This window comes from Parasteatoda tepidariorum, chromosome 4 (assembly GCF_982258835.1).
Source record: "Parasteatoda tepidariorum strain Cologne lab strain chromosome 4, Ptep-v5.0, whole genome shotgun sequence".
Classification (NCBI taxonomy): Eukaryota; Metazoa; Arthropoda; class Arachnida; order Araneae; family Theridiidae; genus Parasteatoda; species Parasteatoda tepidariorum.
Window position 1 is genome coordinate 6,854,536 of NC_141758.1, and position 23,883 is coordinate 6,878,418.

The 23,883-nt window shown below is 39.7% G+C and overlaps 68 non-coding genes across 68 annotated transcripts; all 68 read right to left on the bottom strand.

The window, feature by feature from the left end:
- Nucleotides 1-80: 80 nt before the first annotated feature.
- TRNAI-AAU (transfer RNA isoleucine (anticodon AAU)) lies at nucleotides 81-154 on the bottom strand. The gene has a single exon. It is a non-coding gene; the product is annotated as a tRNA-Ile (tRNA).
- Nucleotides 155-362: 208 nt separating this feature from the next.
- Nucleotides 363-436, bottom strand: TRNAI-AAU (transfer RNA isoleucine (anticodon AAU)). The gene has a single exon. It is a non-coding gene; the product is annotated as a tRNA-Ile (tRNA).
- A 490-nt stretch (nucleotides 437-926) lies between these two features.
- Nucleotides 927-1,000, bottom strand: TRNAI-AAU (transfer RNA isoleucine (anticodon AAU)). Its single transcript has one exon. It is a non-coding gene; the product is annotated as a tRNA-Ile (tRNA).
- A 208-nt stretch (nucleotides 1,001-1,208) lies between these two features.
- Nucleotides 1,209-1,282, bottom strand: TRNAI-AAU (transfer RNA isoleucine (anticodon AAU)). Its single transcript has one exon. It is a non-coding gene; the product is annotated as a tRNA-Ile (tRNA).
- Nucleotides 1,283-1,490: 208 nt separating this feature from the next.
- On the bottom strand, nucleotides 1,491-1,564 carry TRNAI-AAU (transfer RNA isoleucine (anticodon AAU)). The gene has a single exon. It is a non-coding gene; the product is annotated as a tRNA-Ile (tRNA).
- Nucleotides 1,565-2,054: 490 nt separating this feature from the next.
- TRNAI-AAU (transfer RNA isoleucine (anticodon AAU)) lies at nucleotides 2,055-2,128 on the bottom strand. The gene has a single exon. It is a non-coding gene; the product is annotated as a tRNA-Ile (tRNA).
- A 208-nt stretch (nucleotides 2,129-2,336) lies between these two features.
- TRNAI-AAU (transfer RNA isoleucine (anticodon AAU)) lies at nucleotides 2,337-2,410 on the bottom strand. The gene has a single exon. It is a non-coding gene; the product is annotated as a tRNA-Ile (tRNA).
- Nucleotides 2,411-2,618: 208 nt separating this feature from the next.
- Nucleotides 2,619-2,692, bottom strand: TRNAI-AAU (transfer RNA isoleucine (anticodon AAU)). The gene has a single exon. It is a non-coding gene; the product is annotated as a tRNA-Ile (tRNA).
- Nucleotides 2,693-2,900: 208 nt separating this feature from the next.
- On the bottom strand, nucleotides 2,901-2,974 carry TRNAI-AAU (transfer RNA isoleucine (anticodon AAU)). Its single transcript has one exon. It is a non-coding gene; the product is annotated as a tRNA-Ile (tRNA).
- Nucleotides 2,975-3,182: 208 nt separating this feature from the next.
- TRNAI-AAU (transfer RNA isoleucine (anticodon AAU)) lies at nucleotides 3,183-3,256 on the bottom strand. The gene has a single exon. It is a non-coding gene; the product is annotated as a tRNA-Ile (tRNA).
- Nucleotides 3,257-3,464: 208 nt separating this feature from the next.
- Nucleotides 3,465-3,538, bottom strand: TRNAI-AAU (transfer RNA isoleucine (anticodon AAU)). The gene has a single exon. It is a non-coding gene; the product is annotated as a tRNA-Ile (tRNA).
- Nucleotides 3,539-3,746: 208 nt separating this feature from the next.
- Nucleotides 3,747-3,820, bottom strand: TRNAI-AAU (transfer RNA isoleucine (anticodon AAU)). Its single transcript has one exon. It is a non-coding gene; the product is annotated as a tRNA-Ile (tRNA).
- A 208-nt stretch (nucleotides 3,821-4,028) lies between these two features.
- On the bottom strand, nucleotides 4,029-4,102 carry TRNAI-AAU (transfer RNA isoleucine (anticodon AAU)). The gene has a single exon. It is a non-coding gene; the product is annotated as a tRNA-Ile (tRNA).
- A 208-nt stretch (nucleotides 4,103-4,310) lies between these two features.
- Nucleotides 4,311-4,384, bottom strand: TRNAI-AAU (transfer RNA isoleucine (anticodon AAU)). The gene has a single exon. It is a non-coding gene; the product is annotated as a tRNA-Ile (tRNA).
- Nucleotides 4,385-4,592: 208 nt separating this feature from the next.
- Nucleotides 4,593-4,666, bottom strand: TRNAI-AAU (transfer RNA isoleucine (anticodon AAU)). The gene has a single exon. It is a non-coding gene; the product is annotated as a tRNA-Ile (tRNA).
- Nucleotides 4,667-4,874: 208 nt separating this feature from the next.
- TRNAI-AAU (transfer RNA isoleucine (anticodon AAU)) lies at nucleotides 4,875-4,948 on the bottom strand. The gene has a single exon. It is a non-coding gene; the product is annotated as a tRNA-Ile (tRNA).
- Nucleotides 4,949-5,720: 772 nt separating this feature from the next.
- TRNAI-AAU (transfer RNA isoleucine (anticodon AAU)) lies at nucleotides 5,721-5,794 on the bottom strand. The gene has a single exon. It is a non-coding gene; the product is annotated as a tRNA-Ile (tRNA).
- Nucleotides 5,795-6,002: 208 nt separating this feature from the next.
- On the bottom strand, nucleotides 6,003-6,076 carry TRNAI-AAU (transfer RNA isoleucine (anticodon AAU)). The gene has a single exon. It is a non-coding gene; the product is annotated as a tRNA-Ile (tRNA).
- A 208-nt stretch (nucleotides 6,077-6,284) lies between these two features.
- Nucleotides 6,285-6,358, bottom strand: TRNAI-AAU (transfer RNA isoleucine (anticodon AAU)). The gene has a single exon. It is a non-coding gene; the product is annotated as a tRNA-Ile (tRNA).
- A 208-nt stretch (nucleotides 6,359-6,566) lies between these two features.
- Nucleotides 6,567-6,640, bottom strand: TRNAI-UAU (transfer RNA isoleucine (anticodon UAU)). The gene has a single exon. It is a non-coding gene; the product is annotated as a tRNA-Ile (tRNA).
- A 772-nt stretch (nucleotides 6,641-7,412) lies between these two features.
- TRNAI-AAU (transfer RNA isoleucine (anticodon AAU)) lies at nucleotides 7,413-7,486 on the bottom strand. The gene has a single exon. It is a non-coding gene; the product is annotated as a tRNA-Ile (tRNA).
- A 208-nt stretch (nucleotides 7,487-7,694) lies between these two features.
- Nucleotides 7,695-7,768, bottom strand: TRNAI-AAU (transfer RNA isoleucine (anticodon AAU)). Its single transcript has one exon. It is a non-coding gene; the product is annotated as a tRNA-Ile (tRNA).
- Nucleotides 7,769-8,258: 490 nt separating this feature from the next.
- TRNAI-AAU (transfer RNA isoleucine (anticodon AAU)) lies at nucleotides 8,259-8,332 on the bottom strand. The gene has a single exon. It is a non-coding gene; the product is annotated as a tRNA-Ile (tRNA).
- A 208-nt stretch (nucleotides 8,333-8,540) lies between these two features.
- Nucleotides 8,541-8,614, bottom strand: TRNAI-AAU (transfer RNA isoleucine (anticodon AAU)). Its single transcript has one exon. It is a non-coding gene; the product is annotated as a tRNA-Ile (tRNA).
- Nucleotides 8,615-8,822: 208 nt separating this feature from the next.
- On the bottom strand, nucleotides 8,823-8,896 carry TRNAI-AAU (transfer RNA isoleucine (anticodon AAU)). The gene has a single exon. It is a non-coding gene; the product is annotated as a tRNA-Ile (tRNA).
- Nucleotides 8,897-9,668: 772 nt separating this feature from the next.
- Nucleotides 9,669-9,742, bottom strand: TRNAI-AAU (transfer RNA isoleucine (anticodon AAU)). The gene has a single exon. It is a non-coding gene; the product is annotated as a tRNA-Ile (tRNA).
- A 208-nt stretch (nucleotides 9,743-9,950) lies between these two features.
- Nucleotides 9,951-10,024, bottom strand: TRNAI-AAU (transfer RNA isoleucine (anticodon AAU)). Its single transcript has one exon. It is a non-coding gene; the product is annotated as a tRNA-Ile (tRNA).
- Nucleotides 10,025-10,232: 208 nt separating this feature from the next.
- Nucleotides 10,233-10,306, bottom strand: TRNAI-AAU (transfer RNA isoleucine (anticodon AAU)). The gene has a single exon. It is a non-coding gene; the product is annotated as a tRNA-Ile (tRNA).
- A 208-nt stretch (nucleotides 10,307-10,514) lies between these two features.
- Nucleotides 10,515-10,588, bottom strand: TRNAI-UAU (transfer RNA isoleucine (anticodon UAU)). Its single transcript has one exon. It is a non-coding gene; the product is annotated as a tRNA-Ile (tRNA).
- Nucleotides 10,589-11,360: 772 nt separating this feature from the next.
- Nucleotides 11,361-11,434, bottom strand: TRNAI-AAU (transfer RNA isoleucine (anticodon AAU)). The gene has a single exon. It is a non-coding gene; the product is annotated as a tRNA-Ile (tRNA).
- A 208-nt stretch (nucleotides 11,435-11,642) lies between these two features.
- On the bottom strand, nucleotides 11,643-11,716 carry TRNAI-AAU (transfer RNA isoleucine (anticodon AAU)). The gene has a single exon. It is a non-coding gene; the product is annotated as a tRNA-Ile (tRNA).
- A 208-nt stretch (nucleotides 11,717-11,924) lies between these two features.
- Nucleotides 11,925-11,998, bottom strand: TRNAI-AAU (transfer RNA isoleucine (anticodon AAU)). Its single transcript has one exon. It is a non-coding gene; the product is annotated as a tRNA-Ile (tRNA).
- A 490-nt stretch (nucleotides 11,999-12,488) lies between these two features.
- TRNAI-AAU (transfer RNA isoleucine (anticodon AAU)) lies at nucleotides 12,489-12,562 on the bottom strand. The gene has a single exon. It is a non-coding gene; the product is annotated as a tRNA-Ile (tRNA).
- A 208-nt stretch (nucleotides 12,563-12,770) lies between these two features.
- On the bottom strand, nucleotides 12,771-12,844 carry TRNAI-AAU (transfer RNA isoleucine (anticodon AAU)). The gene has a single exon. It is a non-coding gene; the product is annotated as a tRNA-Ile (tRNA).
- A 208-nt stretch (nucleotides 12,845-13,052) lies between these two features.
- On the bottom strand, nucleotides 13,053-13,126 carry TRNAI-AAU (transfer RNA isoleucine (anticodon AAU)). Its single transcript has one exon. It is a non-coding gene; the product is annotated as a tRNA-Ile (tRNA).
- Nucleotides 13,127-13,334: 208 nt separating this feature from the next.
- Nucleotides 13,335-13,408, bottom strand: TRNAI-AAU (transfer RNA isoleucine (anticodon AAU)). The gene has a single exon. It is a non-coding gene; the product is annotated as a tRNA-Ile (tRNA).
- Nucleotides 13,409-13,616: 208 nt separating this feature from the next.
- Nucleotides 13,617-13,690, bottom strand: TRNAI-AAU (transfer RNA isoleucine (anticodon AAU)). Its single transcript has one exon. It is a non-coding gene; the product is annotated as a tRNA-Ile (tRNA).
- A 208-nt stretch (nucleotides 13,691-13,898) lies between these two features.
- Nucleotides 13,899-13,972, bottom strand: TRNAI-AAU (transfer RNA isoleucine (anticodon AAU)). The gene has a single exon. It is a non-coding gene; the product is annotated as a tRNA-Ile (tRNA).
- Nucleotides 13,973-14,180: 208 nt separating this feature from the next.
- Nucleotides 14,181-14,254, bottom strand: TRNAI-AAU (transfer RNA isoleucine (anticodon AAU)). The gene has a single exon. It is a non-coding gene; the product is annotated as a tRNA-Ile (tRNA).
- Nucleotides 14,255-14,744: 490 nt separating this feature from the next.
- Nucleotides 14,745-14,818, bottom strand: TRNAI-AAU (transfer RNA isoleucine (anticodon AAU)). Its single transcript has one exon. It is a non-coding gene; the product is annotated as a tRNA-Ile (tRNA).
- A 208-nt stretch (nucleotides 14,819-15,026) lies between these two features.
- TRNAI-AAU (transfer RNA isoleucine (anticodon AAU)) lies at nucleotides 15,027-15,100 on the bottom strand. Its single transcript has one exon. It is a non-coding gene; the product is annotated as a tRNA-Ile (tRNA).
- Nucleotides 15,101-15,308: 208 nt separating this feature from the next.
- Nucleotides 15,309-15,382, bottom strand: TRNAI-AAU (transfer RNA isoleucine (anticodon AAU)). Its single transcript has one exon. It is a non-coding gene; the product is annotated as a tRNA-Ile (tRNA).
- Nucleotides 15,383-15,590: 208 nt separating this feature from the next.
- TRNAI-AAU (transfer RNA isoleucine (anticodon AAU)) lies at nucleotides 15,591-15,664 on the bottom strand. The gene has a single exon. It is a non-coding gene; the product is annotated as a tRNA-Ile (tRNA).
- A 208-nt stretch (nucleotides 15,665-15,872) lies between these two features.
- On the bottom strand, nucleotides 15,873-15,946 carry TRNAI-AAU (transfer RNA isoleucine (anticodon AAU)). Its single transcript has one exon. It is a non-coding gene; the product is annotated as a tRNA-Ile (tRNA).
- A 208-nt stretch (nucleotides 15,947-16,154) lies between these two features.
- On the bottom strand, nucleotides 16,155-16,228 carry TRNAI-AAU (transfer RNA isoleucine (anticodon AAU)). Its single transcript has one exon. It is a non-coding gene; the product is annotated as a tRNA-Ile (tRNA).
- A 208-nt stretch (nucleotides 16,229-16,436) lies between these two features.
- On the bottom strand, nucleotides 16,437-16,510 carry TRNAI-AAU (transfer RNA isoleucine (anticodon AAU)). Its single transcript has one exon. It is a non-coding gene; the product is annotated as a tRNA-Ile (tRNA).
- Nucleotides 16,511-16,718: 208 nt separating this feature from the next.
- Nucleotides 16,719-16,792, bottom strand: TRNAI-AAU (transfer RNA isoleucine (anticodon AAU)). Its single transcript has one exon. It is a non-coding gene; the product is annotated as a tRNA-Ile (tRNA).
- Nucleotides 16,793-17,000: 208 nt separating this feature from the next.
- On the bottom strand, nucleotides 17,001-17,074 carry TRNAI-AAU (transfer RNA isoleucine (anticodon AAU)). The gene has a single exon. It is a non-coding gene; the product is annotated as a tRNA-Ile (tRNA).
- A 208-nt stretch (nucleotides 17,075-17,282) lies between these two features.
- Nucleotides 17,283-17,356, bottom strand: TRNAI-AAU (transfer RNA isoleucine (anticodon AAU)). Its single transcript has one exon. It is a non-coding gene; the product is annotated as a tRNA-Ile (tRNA).
- A 208-nt stretch (nucleotides 17,357-17,564) lies between these two features.
- Nucleotides 17,565-17,638, bottom strand: TRNAI-AAU (transfer RNA isoleucine (anticodon AAU)). The gene has a single exon. It is a non-coding gene; the product is annotated as a tRNA-Ile (tRNA).
- Nucleotides 17,639-17,846: 208 nt separating this feature from the next.
- On the bottom strand, nucleotides 17,847-17,920 carry TRNAI-AAU (transfer RNA isoleucine (anticodon AAU)). The gene has a single exon. It is a non-coding gene; the product is annotated as a tRNA-Ile (tRNA).
- A 490-nt stretch (nucleotides 17,921-18,410) lies between these two features.
- TRNAI-AAU (transfer RNA isoleucine (anticodon AAU)) lies at nucleotides 18,411-18,484 on the bottom strand. Its single transcript has one exon. It is a non-coding gene; the product is annotated as a tRNA-Ile (tRNA).
- Nucleotides 18,485-18,692: 208 nt separating this feature from the next.
- TRNAI-AAU (transfer RNA isoleucine (anticodon AAU)) lies at nucleotides 18,693-18,766 on the bottom strand. The gene has a single exon. It is a non-coding gene; the product is annotated as a tRNA-Ile (tRNA).
- A 490-nt stretch (nucleotides 18,767-19,256) lies between these two features.
- On the bottom strand, nucleotides 19,257-19,330 carry TRNAI-AAU (transfer RNA isoleucine (anticodon AAU)). The gene has a single exon. It is a non-coding gene; the product is annotated as a tRNA-Ile (tRNA).
- Nucleotides 19,331-19,820: 490 nt separating this feature from the next.
- On the bottom strand, nucleotides 19,821-19,894 carry TRNAI-AAU (transfer RNA isoleucine (anticodon AAU)). Its single transcript has one exon. It is a non-coding gene; the product is annotated as a tRNA-Ile (tRNA).
- Nucleotides 19,895-20,102: 208 nt separating this feature from the next.
- On the bottom strand, nucleotides 20,103-20,176 carry TRNAI-AAU (transfer RNA isoleucine (anticodon AAU)). Its single transcript has one exon. It is a non-coding gene; the product is annotated as a tRNA-Ile (tRNA).
- A 208-nt stretch (nucleotides 20,177-20,384) lies between these two features.
- Nucleotides 20,385-20,458, bottom strand: TRNAI-AAU (transfer RNA isoleucine (anticodon AAU)). Its single transcript has one exon. It is a non-coding gene; the product is annotated as a tRNA-Ile (tRNA).
- A 208-nt stretch (nucleotides 20,459-20,666) lies between these two features.
- Nucleotides 20,667-20,740, bottom strand: TRNAI-AAU (transfer RNA isoleucine (anticodon AAU)). The gene has a single exon. It is a non-coding gene; the product is annotated as a tRNA-Ile (tRNA).
- Nucleotides 20,741-20,948: 208 nt separating this feature from the next.
- On the bottom strand, nucleotides 20,949-21,022 carry TRNAI-AAU (transfer RNA isoleucine (anticodon AAU)). Its single transcript has one exon. It is a non-coding gene; the product is annotated as a tRNA-Ile (tRNA).
- Nucleotides 21,023-21,512: 490 nt separating this feature from the next.
- TRNAI-AAU (transfer RNA isoleucine (anticodon AAU)) lies at nucleotides 21,513-21,586 on the bottom strand. Its single transcript has one exon. It is a non-coding gene; the product is annotated as a tRNA-Ile (tRNA).
- Nucleotides 21,587-21,794: 208 nt separating this feature from the next.
- On the bottom strand, nucleotides 21,795-21,868 carry TRNAI-AAU (transfer RNA isoleucine (anticodon AAU)). The gene has a single exon. It is a non-coding gene; the product is annotated as a tRNA-Ile (tRNA).
- Nucleotides 21,869-22,076: 208 nt separating this feature from the next.
- TRNAI-AAU (transfer RNA isoleucine (anticodon AAU)) lies at nucleotides 22,077-22,150 on the bottom strand. The gene has a single exon. It is a non-coding gene; the product is annotated as a tRNA-Ile (tRNA).
- Nucleotides 22,151-22,358: 208 nt separating this feature from the next.
- TRNAI-AAU (transfer RNA isoleucine (anticodon AAU)) lies at nucleotides 22,359-22,432 on the bottom strand. Its single transcript has one exon. It is a non-coding gene; the product is annotated as a tRNA-Ile (tRNA).
- A 208-nt stretch (nucleotides 22,433-22,640) lies between these two features.
- Nucleotides 22,641-22,714, bottom strand: TRNAI-AAU (transfer RNA isoleucine (anticodon AAU)). Its single transcript has one exon. It is a non-coding gene; the product is annotated as a tRNA-Ile (tRNA).
- A 208-nt stretch (nucleotides 22,715-22,922) lies between these two features.
- On the bottom strand, nucleotides 22,923-22,996 carry TRNAI-AAU (transfer RNA isoleucine (anticodon AAU)). Its single transcript has one exon. It is a non-coding gene; the product is annotated as a tRNA-Ile (tRNA).
- A 208-nt stretch (nucleotides 22,997-23,204) lies between these two features.
- TRNAI-AAU (transfer RNA isoleucine (anticodon AAU)) lies at nucleotides 23,205-23,278 on the bottom strand. Its single transcript has one exon. It is a non-coding gene; the product is annotated as a tRNA-Ile (tRNA).
- A 208-nt stretch (nucleotides 23,279-23,486) lies between these two features.
- TRNAI-AAU (transfer RNA isoleucine (anticodon AAU)) lies at nucleotides 23,487-23,560 on the bottom strand. Its single transcript has one exon. It is a non-coding gene; the product is annotated as a tRNA-Ile (tRNA).
- Nucleotides 23,561-23,768: 208 nt separating this feature from the next.
- Nucleotides 23,769-23,842, bottom strand: TRNAI-AAU (transfer RNA isoleucine (anticodon AAU)). Its single transcript has one exon. It is a non-coding gene; the product is annotated as a tRNA-Ile (tRNA).
- Nucleotides 23,843-23,883: the final 41 nt, after the last annotated feature.

Consider the following 23,883-nt stretch of genomic DNA (forward strand, 5'->3'; position numbering starts at 1 on the left):
CAGTAGGAAAAAATAAACTACAAAAAGCCGCAATAAGGATCACGGTAACAAATTGTGATCCGAAGAAAAAATTGAACCACTGGCCCATGGGGGGATCGAACCCACGACCTTCGCGTTATTAGCACGACGCTCTAACCAACTGAGCTAATGGGCCACGCTGCAGACATGTTTAGTAAAAAAATAATGATGTTCGGGGTCAAACATTTATATTGTGTATAACTGGACAGAAAAGCTAGTATGAATCGGCATATCTGCATAAATATTGATATGAATTGTTTAGGACAGTAGGAAAAAATAAACTACAAAAAGCCGCAATAAGGATCACGGTAACAAATTGTGATCCGAAGAAAAAATTGAACCACTGGCCCATGGGGGGATCGAACCCACGACCTTCGCGTTATTAGCACGACGCTCTAACCAACTGAGCTAATGGGCCACGCTGCAGACATGTTTAGTAAAAAAATAATGATGTTCGGGGTCAAACATTTATATTGTGTATAACTGGACAGAAAAGCTAGTATGAATCGGCATATCTGCATAAATATTGATATGAATTGTTTAGGACAGTAGGAAAAAATAAACTACAAAAAGCCGCAATAAGGATCACGGTAACAAATTGTGATCCGAAGAAAAAATTGAACCACTGGCCCATGGGGGGATCGAACCCACGACCTTCGCGTTATTAGCACGACGCTCTAACCAACCGAGCTAATGGGCCACGCTGCAGACATGTTTAGTAGAAAAGTAATGATGTTCGGGGTCAAACATTTATATTGTGTATAACTGGACAGAAAAGCTAGTATGAATCGGCATATCTGCATAAATATTGATATGAATTGTTTAGGACAGTAGGAAAAAATAAACTATAAAAAGCCGTATTAAGGATCACGGTAACAAATTGTGATCCGAAGACAAAATTGAACCACTGGCCCATGGGGGGATCGAACCCACGACCTTCGCGTTATTAGCACGACGCTCTAACCAACTGAGCTAATGGGCCACGCTGCAGACATGTTTAGTAGAAAAATAATGATGTTCGGGGTCAAACATTTATATTGTGTATAACTAAACAGAAAAGCTAGTATGAATCGGCATATCTGCATAAATATTGATATGAATTGTTTAGGACAGTAGGAAAAAATAAACTATAAAAAGCCGTATTAAGGATCACGGTAACAAATTGTGATCCGAAGACAAAATTGAACCACTGGCCCATGGGGGGATCGAACCCACGACCTTCGCGTTATTAGCACGACGCTCTAACCAACTGAGCTAATGGGCCACGCTGCAGACATGTTTAGTAAAAAAATAATGATGTTCGGGGTCAAACATTTATATTGTGTATAACTGGACAGAAAAGCTAGTATGAATCGGCATATCTGCATAAATATTGATATGAATTGTTTAGGACAGTAGGAAAAAATAAACTACAAAAAGCCGCAATAAGGATCACGGTAACAAATTGTGATCCGAAGAAAAAATTGAACCACTGGCCCATGGGGGGATCGAACCCACGACCTTCGCGTTATTAGCACGACGCTCTAACCAACTGAGCTAATGGGCCACGCTGCAGACATGTTTAGTAAAAAAATAATGATGTTCGGGGTCAAACATTTATATTGTGTATAACTGGACAGAAAAGCTAGTATGAATCGGCATATCTGCATAAATATTGATATGAATTGTTTAGGACAGTAGGAAAAAATAAACTACAAAAAGCCGCAATAAGGATCACGGTAACAAATTGTGATCCGAAGAAAAAATTGAACCACTGGCCCATGGGGGGATCGAACCCACGACCTTCGCGTTATTAGCACGACGCTCTAACCAACCGAGCTAATGGGCCACGCTGCAGACATGTTTAGTAGAAAAGTAATGATGTTCGGGGTCAAACATTTATATTGTGTATAACTGGACAGAAAAGCTAGTATGAATCGGCATATCTGCATAAATATTGATATGAATTGTTTAGGACAGTAGGAAAAAATAAACTATAAAAAGCCGTATTAAGGATCACGGTAACAAATTGTGATCCGAAGACAAAATTGAACCACTGGCCCATGGGGGGATCGAACCCACGACCTTCGCGTTATTAGCACGACGCTCTAACCAACTGAGCTAATGGGCCACGCTGCAGACATGTTTAGTAGAAAAATAATGATGTTCGGGGTCAAACATTTATATTGTGTATAACTAAACAGAAAAGCTAGTATGAATCGGCATATCTGCATAAATATTGATATGAATTGTTTAGGACAGTAGGAAAAAATAAACTATAAAAAGCCGTATTAAGGATCACGGTAACAAATTGTGATCCGAAGACAAAATTGAACCACTGGCCCATGGGGGGATCGAACCCACGACCTTCGCGTTATTAGCACGACGCTCTAACCAACTGAGCTAATGGGCCACGCTGCAGACATGTTTAGTAGAAAAGTAATGATGTTCGGGGTCAAACATTTATATTGTGTATAACTGGACAGAAAAGCTAGTATGAATCGGTATATCTGCATAAATATTGATATGAATTGTTTGGGACAGTAGGAAAAAATAAACTATAAAATGCCGCAATAATGATCACGGTAACAAATTGTGATCCGAAGACAAAATTGAACCACTGGCCCATGGGGGGATCGAACCCACGACCTTCGCGTTATTAGCACGACGCTCTAACCAACTGAGCTAATGGGCCACGCTGCAGACATGTTTAGTAAAAAAATAATGATGTTCGGGGACAAACATTTATATTGTGTATAACTGGACAGAAAAGCTAGTATGAATCGGCATATCTGCATAAATATTGATATGAATTGTTTAGGACAGTAGGAAAAAATAAACTATAAAAAGCCGCAAGAAGGATAGCGGTAACAAATTGTGATCCGAAGACAAAATTGAACCACTGGCCCATGGGGGGATCGAACCCACGACCTTCGCGTTATTAGCACGACGCTCTAACCAACTGAGCTAATGGGCCACGCTGCAGACATGTTTAGTAAAAAAATAATGATGTTCGGGGACAAACATTTATATTGTGTATAACTGGACAGAAAAGCTAGTATGAATCGGCATATCTGCATAAATATTGATATGAATTGTTTAGGACAGTAGGAAAAAATAAACTATAAAAAGCCGCAAGAAGGATAGCGGTAACAAATTGTGATCCGAAGACAAAATTGAACCACTGGCCCATGGGGGGATCGAACCCACGACCTTCGCGTTATTAGCACGACGCTCTAACCAACTGAGCTAATGGGCCACGCTGCAGACATGTTTAGTAAAAAAATAATGATGTTCGGGGACAAACATTTATATTGTGTATAACTGGACAGAAAAGCTAGTATGAATCGGCATATCTGCATAAATATTGATATGAATTGTTTAGGACAGTAGGAAAAAATAAACTATAAAAAGCCGCAATAAGGATCACGGTAACAAATTGTGATCCGAAGACAAAATTGAACCACTGGCCCATGGGGGGATCGAACCCACGACCTTCGCGTTATTAGCACGACGCTCTAACCAACTGAGCTAATGGGCCACGCTGCAGACATGTTTAGTAAAAAAATAATGATGTTCGGGGACAAACATTTATATTGTGTATAACTGGACAGAAAAGCTAGTATGAATCGGCATATCTGCATAAATATTGATATGAATTGTTTAGGACAGTAGGAAAAAATAAACTATAAAAAGCCGCAATAAGGATCACGGTAACAAATTGTGATCCGAAGACAAAATTGAACCACTGGCCCATGGGGGGATCGAACCCACGACCTTCGCGTTATTAGCACGACGCTCTAACCAACTGAGCTAATGGGCCACGCTGCAGACATGTTTAGTAAAAAAATAATGATGTTCGGGGACAAACATTTATATTGTGTATAACTGGACAGAAAAGCTAGTATGAATCGGCATATCTGCATAAATATTGATATGAATTGTTTAGGACAGTAGGAAAAAATAAACTATAAAAAGCCGCAATAAGGATCACGGTAACAAATTGTGATCCGAAGACAAAATTGAACCACTGGCCCATGGGGGGATCGAACCCACGACCGTCGCGTTATTAGCACGACGCTCTAACCAACTGAGCTAATGGGCCACGCTGCAGACATGTTTAGTAAAAAAATAATGATGTTCGGGGTCAAACATTTATATTGTGTATAACTGGACAGAAAAGCTAGTATGAATCGGCATATCTGCATAAATATTGATATGAATTGTTTAGGACAGTAGGAAAAAATAAACTATAAAAAGCCGCAATAAGGATCACGGTAACAAATTGTGATCCGAAGACAAAATTGAACCACTGGCCCATGGGGGGATCGAACCCACGACCTTCGCGTTATTAGCACGACGCTCTAACCAACTGAGCTAATGGGCCACGCTGCAGACATGTTTAGTAAAAAAATAATGATGTTCGGGGACAAACATTTATATTGTGTATAACTGGACAGAAAAGCTAGTATGAATCGGTATATCTGCATAAATATTGATATGAATTGTTTAGGACAGTAGGAAAAAATAAACTATAAAAAGCCGCAATAAGGATCACGGTAACAAATTGTGATCCGAAGACAAAATTGAACCACTGGCCCATGGGGGGATCGAACCCACGACCTTCGCGTTATTAGCACGACGCTCTAACCAACTGAGCTAATGGGCCACGCTGCAGACATGTTTAGTAAAAAAATAATGATGTTCGGGGACAAACATTTATATTGTGTATAACTGGACAGAAAAGCTAGTATGAATCGGCATATCTGCATAAATATTGATATGAATTGTTTAGGACAGTAGGAAAAAATAAACTATAAAAAGCCGCAATAAGGATCGCGGTAACAAATTGTGATCCGAAGACAAAATTGAACCACTGGCCCATGGGGGGATCGAACCCACGACCTTCGCGTTATTAGCACGACGCTCTAACCAACTGAGCTAATGGGCCACGCTGCAGACATGTTTAGTAAAAAAATAATGATGTTCGGGGTCAAACATTTATATTGTGTATAACTAGACAGAAAAGCTAGTATGAATCGGCATATCTGCATAAATATTGATATGAATTGTTTAGGACAGTAGGAAAAAATAAACTATAAAAAGCCGCAATAAGGATAGCGGTAACAAATTGTGATCCGAAGACAAAATTGAACCACTGGCCCATGGGGGGATCGAACCCACGACCTTCGCGTTATTAGCACGACGCTCTAACCAACTGAGCTAATGTTCCACGCTGCAGACATGTTTAGTAAAAAAATAATGATGTTCGGGGTCAAACATTTATATTGTGTATAACTGGACAGAAAAGCTAGTATGAATCGGCATATCTGCATAAATATTGATATGAATTGTTTAGGACAGTAGGAAAAAATAAACTATAAAAAGCCGCAATAAGGATAGCGGTAACAAATTGTGATCCGAAGACAAAATTGAACCACTGGCCCATGGGGGGATCGAACCCACGACCTTCGCGTTATTAGCACGACGCTCTAACCAATTGAGCTAATGTTCCACGCTGCATACATGTTTAGTAAAAAAATAATGATGTTCGGGGACAAACATTTATATTGTGTATAACTGGACAGAAAAGCTAGTATGAATCGGCATATCTGCATAAATATTGATATGAATTGTTTAGGACAGTAGGAAAAAATAAACTATAAAAAGCCGCAATAAGGATAGCGGTAACAAATTGTGATCCGAAGACAAAATTGAACCACTGGCCCATGGGGGGATCGAACCCACGACCTTCGCGTTATTAGCACGACGCTCTAACCAACTGAGCTAATGGGCCACGCTGCAGACATGTTTAGTAAAAAAATAATGATGTTCGGGGACAAACATTTATATTGTGTATAACTGGACAGAAAAGCTAGTATGAATCGGCATATCTGCATAAATATTGATATGAATTGTTTAGGACAGTAGGAAAAAATAAACTATAAAAAGCCGCAATAAGGATCACGGTAACAAATTGTGATCCGAAGACAAAATTGAACCACTGGCCCATGGGGGGATCGAACCCACGACCTTCGCGTTATTAGCACGACGCTCTAACCAACTGAGCTAATGGGCCACGCTGCAGACATGTTTAGTAAAAAAATAATGATGTTCGGGGACAAACATTTATATTGTGTATAACTGGACAGAAAAGCTAGTATGAATCGGCATATCTGCATAAATATTGATATGAATTGTTTAGGACAGTAGGAAAAAATAAACTATAAAAAGCCGCAATAAGGATAGCGGTAACAAATTGTGATCCGAAGACAAAATTGAACCACTGGCCCATGGGGGGATCGAACCCACGACCTTCGCGTTATTAGCACGACGCTCTAACCAACTGAGCTAATGGGCCACGCTGCAGACATGTTTAGTAAAAAAATAATGATGTTCGGGGACAAACATTTATATTGTGTATAACTGGACAGAAAAGCTAGTATGAATCGGCATATCTGCATAAATATTGATATGAATTGTTTAGGACAGTAGGAAAAAATAAACTATAAAAAGCCGCAATAAGGATAGCGGTAACAAATTGTGATCCGAAGACAAAATTGAACCACTGGCCCATGGGGGGATCGAACCCACGACCTTCGCGTTATAAGCACGACGCTCTAACCAACTGAGCTAATGGGCCACGCTGCAGACATGTTTGGTAAAAAAATAATGATGTTCGGGGACAAACATTTATATTGTGTATAACTGGACAGAAAAGCTAGTATGAATCGGCATATCTGCATAAATATTGATATGAATTGTTTAGGACAGTAGGAAAAAATAAACTATAAAAAGCCGCAATAAGGATAGCGGTAACAAATTGTGATCCGAAGACAAAATTGAACCACTGGCCCATGGGGGGATCGAACCCACGACCTTCGCGTTATTAGCACGACGCTCTAACCAACAGAGCTAATGGGCCACGCTGCAGACATGTTTAGTAGAAAAGTAATGATGTTCGGGGTCAAACATTTATATTGTGTATAACTAGACAGAAAAGCTAGTATGAATCGGCATATCTGCATAAATATTGATATGAATTGTTTAGGACAGTAGGAAAAAATAAACTATAAAAAGCCGCAATAAGGATCACGGTAACAAATTGTGATCCGAAGACAAAATTGAACCACTGGCCCATGGGGGGATCAAACCCACGACCTTCGCATTATTAGCACGACGCTCTAACCTACAGAGCTAATGGGCCACGCTGCAGACATGTTTAGTAGAAAAGTAATGATGTTCGGGGTCAAACATTTATATTGTGTATAACTAAACAGAAAAGCTAGTATGAATCGGCATATCTGCACAAATATTGATATGAATTGTTTAGGACAGTAGGAAAAAATAAACTATAAAAAGCCGCAATAAGGATCACGGTAACAAATTGTGATCCGAAGAAAAAATTGAACCACTGGCCCATGGGGGGATCGAACCCACGACCTTCGCGTTATTAGCACGACACTCTAACCAACTGAGCTAATGGGCCACGCTGCAGACATGTTTAGTAAAAAAATAATGATGTTCGGGGTCAAACATTTATATTGTGTATAACTAGACAGAAAAGCTAGTATGAATCGGCATATCTGCATAAATATTGATATGAATTGTTTAGGTCAGTAGGAAAAAATAAACTATAAAAAGCCGTATTAAGGATCACGGTAACAAATTGTGATCCGAAGACAAAATTGAACCACTGGCCCATGGGGGGATCGAACCCACGACCTTCGCGTTATTAGCACGACGCTCTAACCAACTGAGCTAATGGGCCACGCTGCAGACATGTTTAGTAAAAAAATAATGATGTTCGGGGACAAACATTTATATTGTGTATAACTGGACAGAAAAGCTAGTATGAATCGGCATATCTGCATAAATATTGATATGAATTGTTTAGGACAGTAGGAAAAAATAAACTATAAAAAGCCGCAATAAGGATCACGGTAACAAATTGTGATCCGAAGACAAAATTGAACCACTGGCCCATGGGGGGATCAAACCCACGACCTTCGCATTATTAGCACGACGCTCTAACCTACAGAGCTAATGGGCCACGCTGCAGACATGTTTAGTAGAAAAGTAATGATGTTCGGGGTCAAACATTTATATTGTGTATAACTAAACAGAAAAGCTAGTATGAATCGGCATATCTGCACAAATATTGATATGAATTGTTTAGGACAGTAGGAAAAAATAAACTATAAAAAGCCGCAATAAGGATCACGGTAACAAATTGTGATCCGAAGAAAAAATTGAACCACTGGCCCATGGGGGGATCGAACCCACGACCTTCGCGTTATTAGCACGACACTCTAACCAACTGAGCTAATGGGCCACGCTGCAGACATGTTTAGTAAAAAAATAATGATGTTCGGGGTCAAACATTTATATTGTGTATAACTAGACAGAAAAGCTAGTATGAATCGGCATATCTGCATAAATATTGATATGAATTGTTTAGGTCAGTAGGAAAAAATAAACTATAAAAAGCCGTATTAAGGATCACGGTAACAAATTGTGATCCGAAGACAAAATTGAACCACTGGCCCATGGGGGGATCGAACCCACGACCTTCGCGTTATTAGCACGACGCTCTAACCAACTGAGCTAATGGGCCACGCTGCAGACATGTTTAGTAAAAAAATAATGATGTTCGGGGACAAACATTTATATTGTGTATAACTGGACAGAAAAGCTAGTATGAATCGGCATATCTGCATAAATATTGATATGAATTGTTTAGGACAGTAGGAAAAAATAAACTATAAAAAGCCGCAATAAGGATCGCGGTAACAAATTGTGATCCGAAGACAAAATTGAACCACTGGCCCATGGGGGGATCGAACCCACGACCTTCGCGTTATTAGCACGACGCTCTAACCAACTGAGCTAATGGGCCACGCTGCAGACATGTTTAGTAAAAAAATAATGATGTTCGGGGTCAAACATTTATATTGTGTATAACTAGACAGAAAAGCTAGTATGAATCGGCATATCTGCATAAATATTGATATGAATTGTTTAGGACAGTAGGAAAAAATAAACTATAAAAAGCCGCAATAAGGATAGCGGTAACAAATTGTGATCCGAAGACAAAATTGAACCACTGGCCCATGGGGGGATCGAACCCACGACCTTCGCGTTATTAGCACGACGCTCTAACCAACTGAGCTAATGTTCCACGCTGCAGACATGTTTAGTAAAAAAATAATGATGTTCGGGGTCAAACATTTATATTGTGTATAACTGGACAGAAAAGCTAGTATGAATCGGCATATCTGCATAAATATTGATATGAATTGTTTAGGACAGTAGGAAAAAATAAACTATAAAAAGCCGCAATAAGGATAGCGGTAACAAATTGTGATCCGAAGACAAAATTGAACCACTGGCCCATGGGGGGATCGAACCCACGACCTTCGCGTTATTAGCACGACGCTCTAACCAATTGAGCTAATGTTCCACGCTGCATACATGTTTAGTAAAAAAATAATGATGTTCGGGGACAAACATTTATATTGTGTATAACTGGACAGAAAAGCTAGTATGAATCGGCATATCTGCATAAATATTGATATGAATTGTTTAGGACAGTAGGAAAAAATAAACTATAAAAAGCCGCAATAAGGATAGCGGTAACAAATTGTGATCCGAAGACAAAATTGAACCACTGGCCCATGGGGGGATCGAACCCACGACCTTCGCGTTATTAGCACGACGCTCTAACCAACTGAGCTAATGGGCCACGCTGCAGACATGTTTAGTAAAAAAATAATGATGTTCGGGGACAAACATTTATATTGTGTATAACTGGACAGAAAAGCTAGTATGAATCGGCATATCTGCATAAATATTGATATGAATTGTTTAGGACAGTAGGAAAAAATAAACTATAAAAAGCCGCAATAAGGATCACGGTAACAAATTGTGATCCGAAGACAAAATTGAACCACTGGCCCATGGGGGGATCGAACCCACGACCTTCGCGTTATTAGCACGACGCTCTAACCAACTGAGCTAATGGGCCACGCTGCAGACATGTTTAGTAAAAAAATAATGATGTTCGGGGACAAACATTTATATTGTGTATAACTGGACAGAAAAGCTAGTATGAATCGGCATATCTGCATAAATATTGATATGAATTGTTTAGGACAGTAGGAAAAAATAAACTATAAAAAGCCGCAATAAGGATAGCGGTAACAAATTGTGATCCGAAGACAAAATTGAACCACTGGCCCATGGGGGGATCGAACCCACGACCTTCGCGTTATTAGCACGACGCTCTAACCAACTGAGCTAATGGGCCACGCTGCAGACATGTTTAGTAAAAAAATAATGATGTTCGGGGACAAACATTTATATTGTGTATAACTGGACAGAAAAGCTAGTATGAATCGGCATATCTGCATAAATATTGATATGAATTGTTTAGGACAGTAGGAAAAAAAAAACTATAAAAAGCCGCAATAAGGATAGCGGTAACAAATTGTGATCCGAAGACAAAATTGAACCACTGGCCCATGGGGGGATCGAACCCACGACCTTCGCGTTATAAGCACGACGCTCTAACCAACTGAGCTAATGGGCCACGCTGCAGACATGTTTGGTAAAAAAATAATGATGTTCGGGGACAAACATTTATATTGTGTATAACTGGACAGAAAAGCTAGTATGAATCGGCATATCTGCATAAATATTGATATGAATTGTTTAGGACAGTAGGAAAAAATAAACTATAAAAAGCCGCAATAAGGATAGCGGTAACAAATTGTGATCCGAAGACAAAATTGAACCACTGGCCCATGGGGGGATCGAACCCACGACCTTCGCGTTATTAGCACGACGCTCTAACCAACAGAGCTAATGGGCCACGCTGCAGACATGTTTAGTAGAAAAGTAATGATGTTCGGGGTCAAACATTTATATTGTGTATAACTAGACAGAAAAGCTAGTATGAATCGGCATATCTGCATAAATATTGATATGAATTGTTTAGGACAGTAGGAAAAAATAAACTATAAAAAGCCGCAATAAGGATCACGGTAACAAATTGTGATCCGAAGACAAAATTGAACCACTGGCCCATGGGGGGATCAAACCCACGACCTTCGCATTATTAGCACGACGCTCTAACCTACAGAGCTAATGGGCCACGCTGCAGACATGTTTAGTAGAAAAGTAATGATGTTCGGGGTCAAACATTTATATTGTGTATAACTAAACAGAAAAGCTAGTATGAATCGGCATATCTGCACAAATATTGATATGAATTGTTTAGGACAGTAGGAAAAAATAAACTATAAAAAGCCGCAATAAGGATCACGGTAACAAATTGTGATCCGAAGAAAAAATTGAACCACTGGCCCATGGGGGGATCGAACCCACGACCTTCGCGTTATTAGCACGACACTCTAACCAACTGAGCTAATGGGCCACGCTGCAGACATGTTTAGTAAAAAAATAATGATGTTCGGGGTCAAACATTTATATTGTGTATAACTAGACAGAAAAGCTAGTATGAATCGGCATATCTGCATAAATATTGATATGAATTGTTTAGGTCAGTAGGAAAAAATAAACTATAAAAAGCCGTATTAAGGATCACGGTAACAAATTGTGATCCGAAGACAAAATTGAACCACTGGCCCATGGGGGGATCGAACCCACGACCTTCGCGTTATTAGCACGACGCTCTAACCAACTGAGCTAATGGACCACGCTGCAGACATGTTTAGTAAAAAAATAATGATGTTCGGGGTCAAACATTTATATTGTGTATAACTAGACAGAAAAGCTAGTATGAATCGGCATATCTGCATAAATATTGATATGAATTGTTTAGGACAGTAGGAAAAAATAAACTATAAAAAGCCGTATTAAGGATCACGGTAACAAATTGTGATCCGAAGACAAAATTGAACCACTGGCCCATGGGGGGATCGAACCCACGACCTTCGCGTTATTAGCACGACGCTCTAACCAACTGAGCTAATGGGCCACGCTGCAGACATGTTTAGTAGAAAAGTAATGATGTTCGGGGTCAAACATTTATATTGTGTATAACTAGACAGAAAAGCTAGTATGAATCGGCATATCTGCATAAATATTGAAATGAATTGTTTAGGACAGTAGGAAAAAATAAACTATAAAATGCCGCAATAAGGATCACGGTAACAAATTGTGATCCGAAGACGAAATTGAACCACTGGCCCATGGGGGGATCGAACCCACGACCTTCGCGTTATTAGCGCGACGCTCTAACCAACTGAGCTAATGGGACACGCTGCAGACATGTTTAGTAGAAAAGTAATGATGTTCGGGGTCAAACATTTATATTGTGTATAACTAGACAGAAAAGCTAGTATGAATCGGCATATCTGCATAAATATTGATATGAATTGTTTAGGACAGTAGGAAAAAATAAACTATAAAAAGCCGCAATAAGGGTCACGGTAACAAATTGTGATCCGAAGACAAAATTGAACCACTGGCCCATGGGGGGATCGAACCCACGACCTTCGCGTTATTAGCACGACGCTCTAACCAACTGAGCTAATGGGCCACGCTGCAGACATGTTTAGTAGAAAAGTAATGATGTTCGGGGTCAAACATTTATATTGTGTATAACTAGACAGAAAAGCTAGTATGAATCGGCATATCTGCATAAATATTGATATGAATTGTTTAGGACAGTAGGAAATAATAAACTATAAAAAGCCGCAATAAGGATCACTGTAACAAATTGTGATCCGAAGAAAAAATTGAACCACTGGCCCATGGGGGGATCGAACCCACGACCTTCGCGTTATTAGCACGACGCTCTAACCAACTGAGCTAGTGGGCCACGCTGCAGACATGTTTAGTAGAAAAGTAATGATGTTCGGGGTCAAACATTTATATTGTGTATAACTAGACAGAAAAGCTAGTATGAATCGGCATATCTGCATAAATATTGATATGAATTGTTTAGGACAGTAGGAAAAATTAAACTATAAAAAGCCGCAATAAGGATCACGGTAACAAATTGTGATCCGAAGATAAAATTGAACCACTGGCCCATGGGGGGATCGAACCCACGACCTTCGCGTTATTAGCACGACGCTCTAACCAACTGAGCTAATGGGCCACGCTGCAGACATATTTAGTAGAAAAGTAATGATGTTCGGGGTCAAACATTTATATTGTGTATAACTAGACAGAAAAGCTAGTATGAATCGGCATATCTGCATAAATATTGATATGAATTGTTTAGGACAGTAGGAAAAAATAAACTATAAAAAGCCGCAATAAGGATCACGGTAACAAATTGTGATCCGAAGAAAAAATTGAACCACTGGCCCATGGGGGGATCGAACCCACGACCTTCGCGTTATTAGCACGACGCTCTAACCAACTGAGCTAGTGGGCCACGCTGCAGACATGTTTAGTAGAAAAGTAATGATGTTCGGGGTCAAACATTTATATTGTGTATAACTAGACAGAAAAGCTAGTATGAATCGGCATATCTGCATAAATATTGATATGAATTGTTTAGGACAGTAGGAAAAATTAAACTATAAAAAGCCGCAATAAGGATCACGGTAACAAATTGTGATCCGAAGAAAAAATTGAACCACTGGCCCATGGGGGGATCGAACCCACGACCTTCGCGTTATTAGCACGACGCTCTAACCAACTGAGCTAGTGGGCCACGCTGCAGACATGTTTAGTAGAAAAGTAATGATGTTCGGGGTCAAACATTTATATTGTGTATAACTAGACAGAAAAGCTAGTATGAATCGGCATATCTGCATAAATATTGATATGAATTGTTTAGGACAGTAGGAAAAATTAAACTATAAAAAGCCGCAATAAGGATCACGGTAACAAATTGTGATCCGAAGAAAAAATTGAACCACTGGCCCATGGGGGGATCGAACCCACGACCTTCGCGTTATTAGCACGACGCTCTAACCAACTGAGCTAATGGGCCACGCTGCAGACATGTTTAGTAAAAAAATAATGATGTTCGGGGTCAAACATTTATATTGTGTATAACTAGACAGAAAAGCTAGTATGAATCGGCATATCTGCATAAATATTGATATGAATTGTTTAGGACAGTAGGAAAAAATAAACTATAAAAAGCCGTATTAAGGATCACGGTAACAAATTGTGATCCGAAGACAAAATTGAACCACTGGCCCATGGGGGGATCGAACCCACGACCTTCGCGTTATTAGCACGACGCTCTAACCAACTGAGCTAATGGGCCACGCTGCAGACATGTTTAGTAGAAAAGTAATGATGTTCGGGGTCAAACATTTATATTGTGTATAACTAGACAGAAAAGCTAGTATGAATCGGCATATCTGCATAAATATTGAAATGAATTGTTTAGGACAGTAGGAAAAAATAAACTATAAAATGCCGCAATAAGGATCACGGTAACAAATTGTGATCCGAAGACGAAATTGAACCACTGGCCCATGGGGGGATCGAACCCACGACCTTCGCGTTATTAGCGCGACGCTCTAACCAACTGAGCTAATGGGACACGCTGCAGACATGTTTAGTAGAAAAGTAATGATGTTCGGGGTCAAACATTTATATTGTGTATAACTAGACAGAAAAGCTAGTATGAATCGGCATATCTGCATAAATATTGATATGAATTGTTTAGGACAGTAGGAAAAAATAAACTATAAAAAGCCGCAATAAGGGTCACGGTAACAAATTGTGATCCGAAGACAAAATTGAACCACTGGCCCATGGGGGGATCGAACCCACGACCTTCGCGTTATTAGCACGACGCTCTAACCAACTGAGCTAATGGGCCACGCTGCAGACATGTTTAGTAGAAAAGTAATGATGTTCGGGGTCAAACATTTATATTGTGTATAACTAGACAGAAAAGCTAGTATGAATCGGCATATCTGCATAAATATTGATATGAATTGTTTAGGACAGTAGGAAATAATAAACTATAAAAAGCCGCAATAAGGATCACTGTAACAAATTGTGATCCGAAGAAAAAATTGAACCACTGGCCCATGGGGGGATCGAACCCACGACCTTCGCGTTATTAGCACGACGCTCTAACCAACTGAGCTAGTGGGCCACGCTGCAGACATGTTTAGTAGAAAAGTAATGATGTTCGGGGTCAAACATTTATATTGTGTATAACTAGACAGAAAAGCTAGTATGAATCGGCATATCTGCATAAATATTGATATGAATTGTTTAGGACAGTAGGAAAAATTAAACTATAAAAAGCCGCAATAAGGATCACGGTAACAAATTGTGATCCGAAGATAAAATTGAACCACTGGCCCATGGGGGGATCGAACCCACGACCTTCGCGTTATTAGCACGACGCTCTAACCAACTGAGCTAATGGGCCACGCTGCAGACATATTTAGTAGAAAAGTAATGATGTTCGGGGTCAAACATTTATATTGTGTATAACTAGACAGAAAAGCTAGTATGAATCGGCATATCTGCATAAATATTGATATGAATTGTTTAGGACAGTAGGAAAAAATAAACTATAAAAAGCCGCAATAAGGATCACGGTAACAAATTGTGATCCGAAGAAAAAATTGAACCACTGGCCCATGGGGGGATCGAACCCACGACCTTCGCGTTATTAGCACGACGCTCTAACCAACTGAGCTAGTGGGCCACGCTGCAGACATGTTTAGTAGAAAAGTAATGATGTTCGGGGTCAAACATTTATATTGTGTATAACTAGACAGAAAAGCTAGTATGAATCGGCATATCTGCATAAATATTGATATGAATTGTTTAGGACAGTAGGAAAAATTAAACTATAAAAAGCCGCAATAAGGATCACGGTAACAAATTGTGATCCGAAGAAAAAATTGAACCACTGGCCCATGGGGGGATCGAACCCACGACCTTCGCGTTATTAGCACGACGCTCTAACCAACTGAGCTAGTGGGCCACGCTGCAGACATGTTTAGTAGAAAAGTAATGATGTTCGGGGTCAAACATTTATATTGTGTATAACTAGACAGAAAAGCTAGTATGAATCGGCATATCTGCATAAATATTGATATGAATTGTTTAGGACAGTAGGAAAAATTAAACTATAAAAAGCCGCAATAAGGATCACGGTAACAAATTGTGATCCGAAGAAAAAATTGAACCACTGGCCCATGGGGGGATCGAACCCACGACCTTCGCGTTATTAGCACGACGCTCTAACCAACTGAGCTAGTGGGCCCCGCTGCAGAAATGTTTAGTAGAAAAGTAATGATGTTCGGGGTCAAACATTTATATTGTGTATAACTAGACAGAAAAGCTAGTATGAATCGGCATATCTGCATAAATATTGATATGAATTGTTTAGGACAGTAGGAAAAATTAAACTATAAAAAGCCGCAATAAGGATCACGGTAACAAATTGTGATCCGAAGAAAAAATTGAACCACTGGCCCATGGGGGGATCGAACCCACGACCTTCGCGTTATTAGCACGACGCTCTAACCAACTGAGCTAGTGGGCCACGCTGCTGACATGTTTAGTAGAAAAGTAATGATGTTCGGGGTCAAACATTTATATTGTCTATAACTAGACAGAAAAGCTCGTATGAATCGGCATATCTGCATAAATATTGATATGAATTGTTTAGGACAGTAGGAAAAATTAAACTATAAAAAGCCGCAATAAGGATCACGGTAACAAATTGTGATCCGAAGAAAAAATTGAACCACTGGCCCATGGGGGGATCGAACCCACGACCTTCGCGTTATTAGCACGACGCTCTAACCAACTGAGCTAGTGGGCCACGCTGCAGACATGTTTAGTAGAAAAGTAATGATGTTCGGGGTCAAACATTTATATTGTGTATAACTAGACAGAAAAGCTAGTATGAATCGGCATATCTGCATAAATATTGATATGAATTGTTTAGGACAGTAGGAAAAAATAAACTATAAAAAGCCGCAATAAGGATCACGGTAACAAATTGTGATCCGAAGAAAAAATTGAACCACTGGCCCATGGGGGGATCGAACCCACGACCTTCGCGTTATTAGCACGACGCTCTAACCAACTGAGCTAGTGGGCCACGCTGCAGACATGTTTAGTAGAAAAGTAATGATGTTCGGGGTCAAACATTTATATTGTGTATAACTAGACAGAAAAGCTAGTATGAATCGGCATATCTGCATAAATATTGATATGAATTGTTTAGGACAGTAGGAAAAAATAAACTATAAAAAGCCGCAATAAGGATCACGGTAACAAATTGTGATCCGAAGAAAAAATTGAACCACTGGCCCATGGGGGGATCGAACCCACGACCTTCGCGTTATTAGCACGACGCTCTAACCAACTGAGCTAGTGGGCCACGCTGTAGACATGTTTAGTAGAAAAGTAATGATGTTCGGGGTCAAACATTTATATTGTGTATAACTAGACAGAAAAGCTAGTATGAATCGGCATATCTGCATAAATATTGATATGAATTGTTTAGGACAGTAGGAAATAATAAACTATAAAAAGCCGCAATAAGGATCACTGTAACAAATTGTGATCCGAAGAAAAAATTGAACCACTGGCCCATGGGGGGATCGAACCCACGACCTTCGCGTTATTAGCACGACGCTCTAACCAACTGAGCTAGTGGGCCACGCTGCAGACATGTTTAGTAGAAAAGTAATGATGTTCGGGGTCAAACATTTATATTGTGTATAACTAGACAGAAAAGCTAGTATGAATCGGCATATCTGCATAAATATTGATATGAATTGTTTAGGACAGTAGGAAAAAATAAACTATAAAAAGCCGCAATAAGGATCACGGTAACAAATTGTGATCCGAAGAAAAAATTGAACCACTGGCCCATGGGGGGATCGAACCCACGACCTTCGCGTTATTAGCACGACGCTCTAACCAACTGAGCTAGTGGGCCACGCTGCTGACATGTTTAGTAGAAAAGTAATGATGTTCGGGGTCAAACATTTATATTGTGTATAACTAGACAGAAAAGCTAGTATGAATCGGCATATCTGCATAAATATTGATATGAATTGTTTAGGACAGTAGGAAAAATTAAACTATAAAAAGCCGCAATAAGGATCACGGTAACAAAGTGTGATCCGAAGAAAAAATTGAACCACTGGCCCATGGGGGGATCGAACCCATGACCTTCGCGTTATTAGCACGACGCTTTAACCAACTGAGCTAGTGGGCCACGCTGCAGACATGTTTAGTAGAAAAGTAATGATGTTCGGGGTCAAACATTTATATTGTGTATAACTAGACAGAAAAGCTAGTATGAATCGGCATATCTGCATAAATATTGATATGAATTGTTTAGGACAGTAGGAAAAATTAAACTACAAAAAGCCGCAATAAGGATCACGGTAACAAATTGTGATCCGAAGAAAAAATTGAACCACTGGCCCATGGGGGGATCGAACCCACGACCTTCGCGTTATTAGCACGACGCTCTAACCAACTGAGCTAGTGGGCCACGCTGCAGACATGTTTAGTAGAAAAGTAATGATGTTCGGGGTCAAACATTTATATTGTGTATAACTAGACAGAAAAGCTAGTATGAATCGGCATATCTGCATAAATATTGATATGAATTGTTTAGGACAGTAGGAAAAAATAAACTATAAAAAGCCGCAATAAGGATCACGGTAACAAATTGTGATCCGAAGAAAAAATTGAACCACTGGCCCATGGGGGGATCGAACCCACGACCTTCGCGTTATTAGCACGACGCTCTAACCAACTGAGCTAATGGGCCACGCTGCAGACATGTTTAGTAAAAAAGTAATGATGTTCGGGGTCAAACATTTATATTGTGTATAACTAGACAGAAAAGCTAGTATGAATCGGCATATCTGCATAAATATTGATATGAATTGTTTAGGACAGTAGGAAAAAATAAACTATAAAAAGCAATAATAAGGATCACGGTAACAAATTGTGATCCGAAGACAAAATTGAACCACTGGCCCATGGGGGGATCGAACCCACGACCTTCGCGTTATTAGCACGACGTTCTAACCAACAGAGCTAATGGGCCACGCTGTAGACATGTTTAGTAGAAAAGTAATGATGTTCGGGGTCAAACATTTATATTGTGTATAACTAGACAGAAAAGCTAGTATGAATCGGCATATCTGCATAAATATTGATATAAATTGTTTAGGACAGTAGGAAAAAATAAACTATAGAAAGCCGCAATAAGGATCACGGTAACAAATTGTGATCCGAAGATAAAATTGAACCACTGGCCCATGGGGGGATTGAACCCACGACCTTCGCGTTATTAGCACGACGCTCTAACCAACTGAGCTAATGGGCCACGCTGCAGACATATTTAGTAGAAAAGTAATGATGTTCGGGGTCAAACATTTATATTGTGTATAACTAGACAGAAAAGCTAGTATGAATCGGCATATCTGCATAAATATTGATATGAATTGTTTAGGACAGTAGGAAAAAATAAACTATAAAAAGCCGCAATAAGGATCAAGGTAACAAATTGTGATCCGAAGAAAAAATTGAACCACTGGCCAATGGGGGGATCGAACCCACGACCTTCGCGTTATTAGCACGACGCTCTAACCAACTGAGCTAATGGGCCACGCTGCAGACATGTTTAGTAGAAAAGTAATGATGTTCGGGGTCAAACATTTATATTGTGTATAACTAGACAGAAAAGCTAGTATGAATCGGCATATCTGCATAAATATTGATATGAATTGTTTAGGACAGTAGGAAAAATTAAACTATAAAAAGCCGCAATAAGGATCACGGTAACAAATTGTGATCCAAAGAAAAAATTGAACCACTGGCCCATGGGGGGATCGAACCCACGACCTTCGCGTTATTAGCACGACGCTCTAACCAACTGAGCTAATGGGCCACGCTGCAGACATGTTTAGTAGAAAAGTAATGATGTTCGGGGTCAAACATTTATATTGTGTATAACTAGAAAGAAAAGCTAGTATGAATCGGCATATCTGCATAAATATTGATATGAATTGTTTAGGACAGTAGGAAAAAATAAACTATAAAAAGCCGCAATAAGGATCACTGTAACAAATTGTGATCCGAAGAAAAAATTGAACCACTGGCCCATGGGGGGATCGAACCCACGACCTTCGCGTTATTAGCACGACGCTCTAACCAACTGAGCTAGTGGGCCACGCTGCAGACATGTTTAGTAGAAAAGTAATGATGTTCGGGGTCAAACATTTATATTGTGTATAACTAGACAGAAAAGCTAGTATGAATCGGCATATCTGCATAAATATTGATATGAATTGTTTAGGACAGTAGGAAAAATTAAACTATAAAAAGCCGCAATAAGGATCACGGTAACAAATTGTGATCCGAAGATAAAATTGAACCACTGGCCCATGGGGGGATCGAACCCACGACCTTCGCGTTATTAGCACGACGCTCTAACCAACTGAGCTAATGGGCCACGCTGCAGACATATTTAGTAGAAAAGTAATGATGTTCGGGGTCAAACATTTATATTGTGTATAACTAGACAGAAAAGCTAGTATGAATCGGCATATCTGCATAAATATTGATATGAATTGTTTAGGACAGTAGGAAAAAATAAACTATAAAAAGCCGCAATAAGGATCACGGTAACAAATTGTGATCCGAAGAAAAAATTGAACCACTGGCCCATGGGGGGATCGAACCCACGACCTTCGCGTTATTAGCACGACGCTCTAACCAACTGAGCTAGTGGGCCACGCTGCAGACATGTTTAGTAGAAAAGTAATGATGTTCGGGGTCAAACATTTATATTGTGTATAACTAGACAGAAAAGCTAGTATGAATCGGCATATCTGCATAAATATTGATATGAATTGTTTAGGACAGTAGGAAAAATTAAACTATAAAAAGCCGCAATAAGGATCACGGTAACAAATTGTGATCCGAAGAAAAAATTGAACCACTGGCCCATGGGGGGATCGAACCCACGACCTTCGCGTTATTAGCACGACGCTCTAACCAACTGAGCTAGTGGGCCACGCTGCAGACATGTTTAGTAGAAAAGTAATGATGTTCGGGGTCAAACATTTATATTGTGTATAACTAGACAGAAAAGCTAGTATGAATCGGCATATCTGCATAAATATTGATATGAATTGTTTAGGACAGTAGGAAAAATTAAACTATAAAAAGCCGCAATAAGGATCACGGTAACAAATTGTGATCCGAAGAAAAAATTGAACCACTGGCCCAAGGGGGGATCGAACCCACGACCTTCGCGTTATTAGCACGACGCTCTAACCAACTGAGCTAGTGGGCCCCGCTGCAGAAATGTTTAGTAGAAAAGTAATGATGTTCGGGGTCAAACATTTATATTGTGTATAACTAGACAGAAAAGCTAGTATGAATCGGCATATCTGCATAAATATTGATATGAATTGTTTAGGACAGTAGGAAAAATTAAACTATAAAAAGCCGCAATAAGGATCACGGTAACAAATTGTGATCCGAAGAAAAAATTGAACCACTGGCCCATGGGGGGATCGAACCCACGACCTTCGCGTTATTAGCACGACGCTCTAACCAACTGAGCTAGTGGGCCACGCTGCAGACATGTTTAGTAGAAAAGTAATGATGTTCGGGGTCAAACATTTATATTGTCTATAACTAGACAGAAAAGCTCGTATGAATCGGCATATCTGCATAAATATTGATATGAATTGTTTAGGACAGTAGGAAAAATTAAACTATAAAAAGCCGCAATAAGGATCACGGTAACAAATTGTTATCCGAAGAAAAAATTGAACCACTGGCCCATGGGGGGATCGAACCCACGACCTTCGCGTTATTAGCACGACGCTCTAACCAACTGAGCTAGTGGGCCACGCTGCAGACATGTTTAGTAGAAAAGTAATGATGTTCGGGGTCAAACATTTATATTGTGTATAACTAGACAGAAAAGCTAGTATGAATCGGCATATCTGCATAAATATTGATATGAATTGTTTAGGACAGTAGGAAAAAATAAACTATAAAAAGCCGCAATAAGGATCACGGTAACAAATTGTGATCCGAAGAAAAAATTGAACCACTGGCCCATGGGGGGATCGAACCCACGACCTTCGCGTTATTAGCACGACGCTCTAACCAACTGAGCTAGTGGGCCACGCTGCAGACATGTTTAGTAGAAAAGTAATGATGTTCGGGGTCAAACATTTATATTGTGTATAACTAGACAGCAAAGCTAGTATGAATCGGCATATCTGCATAAATATTGATATGAATTGTTTAGGACAGTAGGAAAAAATAAACTATAAAAAGCCGCAATAAGGATCACGGTAACAAATTGTGATCCGAAGAAAAAATTGAACCACTGGCCCATGGGGGGATCGAACCCACGACCTTCGCGTTATTAGCACGACGCTCTAACCAACTGAGCTAGTGGGCCACGCTGTAGACATGTTTAGTAGAAAAGTAATGATGTTCGGGGTCAAACATTTATATTGTGTATAACTAGACAGAAAAGCTAGTATGAATCGGCATATCTGCATAAATATTGATATGAATTGTTTAGGACAGTAGGAAATAATAAACTATAAAAAGCCGCAATAAGGATCACTGTAACAAATTGTGATCCGAAGAAAAAATTGAACCACTGGCCCATGGGGGGATCGAACCCACGACCTTCGCGTTATTAGCACGACGCTCTAACCAACTGAGCTAGTGGGCCACGCTGCAGACATGTTTAGTAGAAAAGTAATGATGTTCGGGGTCAAACATTTATATTGTGTATAACTAGACAGAAAAGCTAGTATGAATCGGCATATCTGCATAAATATTGATATGAATTGTTTAGGACAGTAGGAAAAAATAAACTATAAAAAGCCGCAATAAGGATCACGGTAACAAATTGTGATCCGAAGAAAAAATTGAACCACTGGCCCATGGGGGGATCGAACCCACGACCTTCGCGTTATTAGCACGACGCTCTAACCAACTGAGCTAGTGGGCCACGCTGCAGACATGTTTAGTAGAAAAGTAATGATGTTCGGGGTCAAACATTTATATTGTGTATAACTAGACAGAAAAGCTAGTATGAATCGGCATATCTGCATAAATATTGATATGAATTGTTTAGGACAGTAGGAAAAATTAAACTATAAAAAGCCGCAATAAGGATCACGGTAACAAATTGTGATCCGAAGAAAAAATTGAACCACTGGCCCATGGGGGGATCGAACCCACGACCTTCGCGTTATTAGCACGACGCTCTAACCAACTGAGCTAGTGGGCCACGCTGCAGACATGTTTAGTAGAAAAGTAATGATGTTCGGGGTCAAACATTTATATTGTGTATAACTAGACAGAAAAGCTAGTATGAATCGGCATATCTGCATAAATATTGATATGAATTGTTTAGGACAGTAGGAAAAATTAAACTATAAAAAGCCGCAATAAGGATCACGGTAACAAATTGTGATCCGAAGAAAAAATTGAACCACTGGCCCATGGGGGGATCGAACCCACGACCTTCGCGTTATTAGCACGACGCTCTAACCAACTGAGCTAGTGGGCCACGCTGCAGACATGTTTAGTAGAAAAGTAATGATGTTCGGGGTCAAACATTTATATTGTGTATAACTAGACAGAAAAGCTAGTATGAATCGGCATATCTGCATAAATATTGATATGAATTGTTTAGGACAGTAGGAAAAAATAAACTATAAAAAGCCGCAATAAGGATCACGGTAACAAATTGTGATCCGAAGAAAAAATTGAACCACTGGCCCATGGGGGGATCGAACCCACGACCTTCGCGTTATTAGCACGACGCTCTAACCAACTGAGCTAATGGGCCACGCTGCAGACATGTTTAGTAAAAAAGTAATGATGTTCGGG